Genomic DNA, 8,968 nt, shown 5'->3' on the forward strand with positions numbered 1-8,968 from the left:
AGCACAGCATCACCCCAGCTTTGTCTCTGCTTCACACTCGGTTAAGTTACTGTGAGTGTGTGTATGTGGGTGTGTGGATGTATGTGTGTGTGTGCGTCTAGTTATGCATCTGTGCTTGTTGTGCTGTGTCCCTGTTTGAGCCTTTATGCTTGTTTAGCGTTCAGCAGCCTTCTTCGCCTTCCTTCCTCGATGATTCGCTTATGTAAGGAATCAGCACAAGCTTGTCTGAGCACTGTCTCTTATGAATACAACTCTGTACTGTACAGCAGCTACACACACACACACACACACACACACACACACACACACACACACACACAATAGAAACCTATTATCTAATCACTGTTCACCCAGGCTGGAGTCTAGACTTGAAAGGACTCAGTTGTTGTTCACAGAATTAAATGACAGAGTGGTTATTTTCGGTGGTTAAATGTTAAATGAAATCTGTTTTAATTAACAGGGAGCTCACATTTGCTCTCCACTTTATCCAGTTATAATATTAGTGTTGTGTCAGGGTCACTTTGTGGCTTGTGTGTCCAACTTACAAGGGTAACATCAGAAAAACTTTAGGGCTGAATAATTAATTGAGACATTATCAAAATTGCAATTTGCTCAAGTGTAATGCAGAAGCTGACATTGTTTTTGAAAAAAAAAAGTCACAACTATCTGCAACTAACAATTACTATAATCATCGATTAATCTGTCCATCATTTTATTGATCAATTGATTAGTTGTTTGGTCCAGAAAATAGTGAAAATGTTGATCACTGTTTGCCAAATTACTTAGATGACGTCCTCAAATGTGGGAAAGTGTTCTGTGGTCTGATGAGTCCACATTTCAGATTGTTTTAAGAAATCATGGACGTTTTGTCCTCCAGGCTGAAGAGGAAAAAGATAATCCAGATTGTTTGATTGTCAAAAGCAGCATCTGTGATGGTATGAGGGCGTGAACATGTTGTTAGTGCCCATGGCATCATGGGTAACTGTCATATCTGTGAAGACCCCATTAATGCTGAAAGGTACATACAAGTTTTGGAGCAACACATGCTGCCATCCGGACGTCTTTTTCAGAGACGTCCCTGCTTATTTCAGTGAGACAATGTCAAGACACATTCTGCATTATGAAGCACAAAATGTGACAACAGAGACCCCGGACTGTTGAGCACCTAAAGTCGCATATCAAGCAAGAATGAGGAAGAATTTACTTCAAAACTTCAACAATCAGTGTCCTCAGTTCCCAAACACTCACTGAGTTTTGTTAAAAGAAAAGCTGATGTATCACAGTGGTAAACATGATCCTGTTCCAACTTTTTGGAACATGTTGCAGATATCAAATTCAGACTGAGTGTATATTTACAAAAAAATGAATAAAGTTAATTAGTTTAAACTTAAATATTGTGTCTTTGTTATTCAGGTTGAACATTAAATATCTTGTATTCAAGTGAATATAAGTCAAAAAAGTTTTTTGCAAATCAATGCATTTTGTTTGTAGTTACATGTCACAACTTTTTGGGGATTGGGGTTCTATCATTCCCACTAAAACTGTGATTCATAGTACAATCACAATCTGTCACTGCATGTCATTCAGCCCTAACTGGCTGCAAGCAGATCACTGGTTAACAAGCTGAACAAAAAAAAGTTAACTGGGTGATCAGAGATCAACAGATGAGGAATACTGGAGCTGGGAGAGAGTCAAGGTCCTGCTCAAGAGTGTTTCTGCAGGACCACTACTTGAACTCACTCCCTGTTGAATGACTTATGACACTAACCTGCCCTGCTAGTATTTAACAAACAATGCCAATCTATTTAAACCCCAAAACCACTTTGTTGCATGGCACAATATATTGCAAACAGTTTGCAATGGATGCTACGTTCTCCTTAATGTCCTGCTGCACATGTCAACCTCAGTCTGCTCAGTGGAGTTTAGAAATATGAAATATCAACATGACAGTGCAGAGAGATGTCCCTGTCCTGCTTTAATGTCTGAATCAGAACTGTGTCCATAGCATAGTCTTTCATAGCAACGGTCTGTAATTCAGAAATAATCAGACCAATCAAGTATTCAACAAAGCTGTGCATTAATAATACAATAGAGATCACAATCGCCACCAGTAAAGTTCAAACTTCACAAATATACGTTGACTTTTTATAGAGCCTTTTGTCTAAGAATTCAAGTTATATTCTTTGACGTAATCTGTCAGATCAGATCTTATCATAGAGGATATTTATCAGTTATGATTTCATTGTCATAACAATAAAAAATAATATATATGTCCCGTTACTGAACAACAGTTCATAGCCACAATATTTATTGTGCGTCCCTAGTTTAGTCTACAAAATGTAAGGAAATAACTATTGAACGCTATTAAATAAATGCTGAGAGTTTTTGGCATTTTTGTTAGATACACAGCTTAAACTATTACATAGATTAACAAGACTAACACAAATTAATTTTCTTTTGATTGACTAATCCATTAATTGTTGCCACTCTATCTGACAAATGCTGTAAAGTTTCATTCCTTTGACAATTATGATTATAGTTAAAGTCTTTTTCTTGAGATACTGGACTATTTCTCTGGGTTTATTTCTGGTCATTCAAACAGGCAAGTGCTTGATTTCTCCCTGTTATTCCACTACACTTTCATTATCATTTGCCCCTTGTTCGCATAAAACATCACGTAGGGATGATAATCCGCACAAATCCCACCAGGTGGCTGAGGCTACCTGGATTCAGATTACAGCGGGCCTTTTCCAATCAGAGGACATGTAGGGAATCAACCAGCAGAGGTAAGCAACAGCAACAGCAGCAAAATGAGCCACAATAATCAAACTCCTAACATCCTCACAACAAAAGACGTACAGAATCCCAACGAAATTAATACATTTCATACACATCTCTGAATAAAATCTAATTTGAATGCACTCTGAATGAACAACAGAACTGAATTTCCAGCATAGAATCAGGTTAAAATACACGTGCAGCCACAAACACATCTACGTCCATTAATTCTGCAGTTTGAGACACATCACAAACTAAATTCCATTCGAAAAACACGACAATTTAGTTGACAGTGACACAATGGGTCGTACTTGAATTTCAAGGATAGAATATGATTTAAATTTAAGCCTACAGATTCAATAGTTCAAGACACATCTAACTGAACTCCATTTGAAAAACATGCAATTTAAGCTTGAAATGTGCCCTTCTTGAATTTCTAACATAGGATAGGGTTAAAATACATGAGCAGGTACAAACACGTTTAAGCCCATAAATTCTGCAGCACATTTCTAAACCAAATTCCATTTGAAAAACATGTTATTTTAGCACTAAATTGACAGACAGTTACAAAATGTGTCATACTTAAATTTTTAACATTGAACATGGTTACACTTTTAGCCTTTTATTCTATAGTTTGCCACTCATCTCCTCACTGAATCCCATTTGAAAAACATACTATTTTAGCACAGAATGGATAATATTTGAACACAGAATACAGTTAAAATTTAAGTCCATCAATTATGTAGCTTGAGACACGTGTCCAAACAGAATTCCATTCAAAAAGTTGCTATTTTAGCAGCATATTGACAGACAGCCACAGAATGGGTCCTACTTTAATTTCTAACACAGAATATGGTTACATTTTAAAGCCCCTTTTACTCTGCAGGTATAACTTAACTGAATTTCATTTGAAAAACATACTATTCTAGCAGTATATTGACAAATGGCAATAACTTCAATTTCTAACAGAATATAGCCAGAATATATGTCCTGTTTAAGCCATTTCATTCTGTAGTTAGAGACACGTCTCTAAACCCAATCCTATTTGAAAAACATGCAATTTTAGCACAGCATGGGTCATACTTGAATTTGTACCACAGAATGTGGTTAAATATGTGTGCAGGTACAAGCACATTTAAGCCCATTAATTCTGTGGTTGAAGACGCATCTCTAAACCAAATTCGATGGAAAAAAAAAAAGCAGTATATTGACAGACAGTGACAGAATGGGCCCCTGGCACAGACTAATCCCCTGCACGCCTCCTGTATAAGCCCAATTGCTCTCTTTCTAGTCGACATGCAGCCACGAGCTTGTTCCCTGTTAAATCCTGTGACACATTCGACCAACTGGTGACATTTTGTTGCAGGAGGAGCGGAGACACACCTGACCGGTGCGATGGAAAACGATGGCGGTCACGATTATTGAGGAAAAAATGGAGTGAAAACCTGCCTGCCCGCCTGCAGATGAATGGGCTCTAATTAATAAGCATGCAGCCTGTGTATAAGTGCGGGTGCATTGTGTTTTGTGCGTGTGTGTACGATGCAACAACAATAACAAACGCACCCTCCCTCTGCCTGGACGTGCGCTCACAGGAGACATGTGTCCACGCCGCTGCTGTCACACGCAAAGCCGATTTAAAATCAGATTTACCTGGCTGCGGTCCCTCCCGTCACCTTCTTCTTCTCTCGTTTATTTAACCGGTTTTCTCCGCTCCTTCTCTCTTGCTCTGCATCTCATTTCAGGTCGTCCATGTTCGCAGCTCGATGGATGGATGGAGGGATGGAGGAGAAAGGAGGTGGAGGAGGAGGAGGAGGAGGAAGAGGAGGAGAGAAGCCTTTGAAGTGAGGAAATCTGGGTCCCTGCTCGCAACCCAGCTGCGTGGACTGGATTTATGTCGTTTCCAAGGCAGCGTCCGTCGACCTGACGAGCGTCAAGCTGCAGCCTGTCGTAAAGAAACACCACTTCCGATTTGCATTCAAAATAAAAGTCTCAGTAAACGTTGCTAAACAGAAGTGGAGACGTGATGGGCAAAAATGGGGACCCATCCTATAAACAAGACATTTTCACTAGTGACATACATCATTGAATTAATAAAAATCATTTTTAAATCAACATGATCTCATATTATTGTTATTATTATGATTTTTATTACTATTATTATTATTATTATTATTATTATTTAATAAATAGCCGTGTAATAAGTGGAATAAAGTACAAAGATAATGGGGTTATGAGTTATTATTGCAAAATAAACCCCTTCCCCCTTAAATATTTAGGTTATACATGATAAACAGGTAATTATTTAAGGTATATATGGAAGTGAGTAATTATCCCACCCATGTAGCTCCAACGCTACATACACCAGTATTTAATGATGCCACTACAATAAAACATCTCAGATCATCTCATTGTATGCATTAATACTTCAGAACAACTGTTTAGTAGAGGAATAATTGTTTAAAGTTATTTTATGTTGACTGTTCAATGCCTTTACTGCCTTGAATTTCTAGTGATACCTCCTGCCAGCTTGACGCAACTCAGGCGAATCAGGGAGATGCAGCAAATTCGAGGAACGACGCATGCGCATCCGAAGTGCTCCGACTTTTGCCGGTGGCAGCCGAGACCACCACCCACTCCATCGAGCAGCAGCATGGGCGAGCGGGCAGAGCCGCTGCAGGCCTGTGGGAATATGACACTTATATGTAAACACATGTGGAGGCTCTTTGGATTCAATTAATGAACTGAGAGCGAAAAAATAATCACCAGGTATTTTTTCATTTCTGCAAAAGCAGCTAATTTCACTGGTTTCATTCCTATATGACCGCATATTTAATAGAAAAATCATTTTCAAGTTTTACACAATGCATATAATAATACATCTCTTTAAAGTTGAATCAGAATCTTTAACATAGTGGTTTTATCATCGTATATGTTGAAATACTTTTTGGACTCAAATGAAGGATTATATATTGTGTAAAAAATGTGTAAAAAATAACTGTGTAAAAATTGTGTAAAAAATATGTGAAGAATAATAAATATAACATTGATAAATGCAAAACAGCAATTATTATTTCCCCAATTTAACCAGATTTGATGTGAATTTAAAGAATATGTTAAGACTTTTAAACAGGGTTGCACCAACAAGGATTTTTTTAAAAAACAGGTTTAATCATGCTTTAATTTTAAATTGTGTTGCACCAAACTTTTAAACTCATCTTAAAATTTGGAAAGATTAAATTTAAAGCTCAGATTAGTTTTTACTCTAACACTCCCCTGCACCAAAACTAAACTCCTATGTAAAGTGTGATCCAGTGGAGGTTTAACTTTTCAAATGGTTGCCCTTTTGAGATGTATTGAGCAACATAATTTTCTGCTGTGCTAGCAAACAATATAACTTTTTGTTTTTTCTTCTTAGCTGGCTAGCAATGTAACATTTTATTAAGGAATACAGAGCAATTTTGATGGATAAAGATTTTACAAAGTTTAAATTTTTTATTCATGTATTTACTTTAATTTGGTTAAGCAAGCATCCCTATATTGGTAATTTTGGTTTACATCACTAAACTTGGATTTACTGAATTGAGATTAGTCTTTAATTGTGCAACAGAGCTCTGCTTGATTGTAATTCTGGATTTACTCATTTTAAATCTAGTTTTGTAAAACTGATTGGTAGTAATTTTAGATTAAATTAATTTTAAATTAATCTCAGTCAAAGACACTAAGAAAGAATCAAAATGGTCCAACTGTACTGCAATGAAAGATAATGTATGTTTTTATTGTAATTTTACATTAACATTTATGTATCTCATACTGATTATTGTTTTTTTTATTATTTTGATTTTATTTAATGGTAGATGTCTGCAATGTTTGCATATATGAGTGTTCATTATTTAAGCTTAAAAGAGAGATAGATAATAATTTTTTTTTGTATGTACGAGTGTTGGACATATTTAATATAAATAGTATGAAATCTTTCACATGGATACATTTGAAAGTGTATTTTAAGACATTATATGATCCTTTAATAAATTCAGTGTTCAGTCGAGAGTTCTGCTGTTCTCCAGCTCCACCACTCAGTGGCGCTGTTGCTTCATGTTTGAAATCTGGATCTCCTCCTCAGCATCTGTCGCTGTCCATGGTGCTGATTTAAGTGACACTGAAAAAAAAACAAACAGTTAAAGATGCTGCCTGGTGGTGATTGAGAGCACGAAGACAGTGGAGCTGCGTGATGACTTTAAACACATTAACCTTTAAATGGGTAAGCACATATCAGTATAATGGAAAATTAATTAATAGTTATTTTGTATGTATCTAGGCTGTATACACTTTGTTGACAACCTCTAAAATCCATATAAACAAAAATTAATAATGGAAGAATAATTACATACCGTAAAATGAAGACACTTTTCGATTTTCGATTAAAAAAAAACATTTTAAAGTGTTTTAGTTTGGCCATTTCACATTAATCAGAATTAAAATTAATGCTGAATGTTCTCTCAGTGAGTAAGTGTGTGTTTGTGAGACATACAGCTGTACATACTCTGATTACGGTCACTTTTTCGGTCAAAATAGTTTTGTTTTTTGTTTTTTTATGTTTTCCATGTTCAAATGTTTACAATAATGTTTAAAAGTATGGTGTTTCCCCCTCTGATCTCAAATATGAGATTTTCTTTTGTGCATGTATCTCTATCCCAGTCCTGCAAACTGTTGGCTATTTGGTTTGTTTACAGCAGAGAACAGAAGAGGCTCTGTGTCACAAACTGCTATAAAAAAAACAACTGAAACACATGTTCTGCTGTTTACATATCCAAAGAATGCTCTTAAAACCAGAATAATACCAGCATATCCCACACGTCTTAATCAGAATATACTCCATTCAGAATATCCAACCAGGATATGCTATTTGCTGAAAAAATAGCAACACTTACCTCATGGTAAGTACTGCAGGGAGCTGTGACATTGTGCTTCTTGTTATCTGTAGAGCTTTGCGGGACGTCCTGGAGGATTTGGGGTAGTTTCCTGGTGATTGTGACTGGGTGCTTTAAGTTACTGTAGTGCCACCTCGTGGCTGTATGTGGTAATAATGTCTGATTGTTATACTGAGGCTGTACGGCACGTGATCTGCTTTTTAAAAGTTTAATAGGTAATTTATAACCTTTATGGACCTCAGTCCAAGGTTACTATACTTAACAAAAAAATGCATTAAATACCCCAAGTGTTTTAATTAAAACCCCAGCTCCAAAAGTTTGTGATGTTGTGTAAAATGTAAATAAAAACAGAATGCAATGAAATACAAAAACCTTTTGACCTATGTGCAGTTGAATACAGTACAAAGACAATATATTTAATGTTTAAACTAATTAACTTTATTTATTGTCTCGCTATCATGCTTGATGCTCTTTTAACCATGGGGGAGCAAAGGGGAGCTCACCTCCCCTGAATAGCTCCCCCAAAAATCTACTGTGAGACGTGTAGGGGGAGCTCTAAAACACTTTATGTTGTTGTTGCTATTTAGCACCTATATAATGTTACTGACAGTATTAACTGTCTGTAGTAGGAACACTAGAATGCTTTTTGCAGCAATCGATGCAACAATTGATAGTGCTACTTGCACACATGTATGCATTCATTTACAATATTCTGTGTTTTAGCCCTTTAATGTTTAGCCTGTATCAAACTAAGCTCCTCATATGATTAATAAAAAGCACACAGCTCACTTTGCCAGTGTGGGTAAAGTACTCACAACATGAGGGTTTCCTGCACGGCTCAATGGGCCGAGCATGACACTGAAACACAGACAAGGATAAGGGTTTAATTAGCTCCAGGTTCAGCTCTTTTCATGGCACTGTGAAGCACTTTGGATAACAAGCTCCCACTGATAGGCAAGTGTTTGCCGCACAAAAGAACATAATAGTAGAGCAGACTGGGTTATTATACTGTTATTATCAAATTCCCCAAATTACACAGCTAGGTATGCAGCTATTAATCATCAGAGGGGAGGAATACTAAGCAGTTGAGTAACTTTTACCAGGATTGTTGTACTGCTGCTCTGGGGTTTGATAATGTGGTGGTTTGAGAGAAATGTTCAGCAAGACAGAATTATTCAGCCTAATATAATGTTTTATCTTCATTGTTGGTTTATTAATTGTTGGTCAAGCTGCTCCTTCCTATTTAAGTGCAAATTCGTGTT

The 8,968-nt window shown here is 36.6% G+C and overlaps 1 protein-coding gene across 2 annotated transcripts in view; it reads right to left on the bottom strand.

Annotated features, from left to right (window-relative positions):
- Window positions 1-4,701, bottom strand: part of LOC146305963 (actin-binding protein WASF3) — a 52,531-nt gene extending 47,830 nt beyond the window's left edge. For both annotated transcript variants that reach the window (XM_084711858.1, XM_084711857.1), the window contains exon 1: window positions 4,429-4,701. The gene's annotated coding sequence lies outside the window, so the exon portion shown is untranslated. The remainder of the gene's footprint in view (window positions 1-4,428) is intronic.
- Window positions 4,702-8,968: the final 4,267 nt, after the last annotated feature.

This window comes from Lutjanus erythropterus, chromosome 23 (assembly GCF_056507025.1).
Source record: "Lutjanus erythropterus isolate fLutEry1 chromosome 23, fLutEry1.hap2, whole genome shotgun sequence".
Classification (NCBI taxonomy): Eukaryota; Metazoa; Chordata; class Actinopteri; order Lutjaniformes; family Lutjanidae; genus Lutjanus; species Lutjanus erythropterus.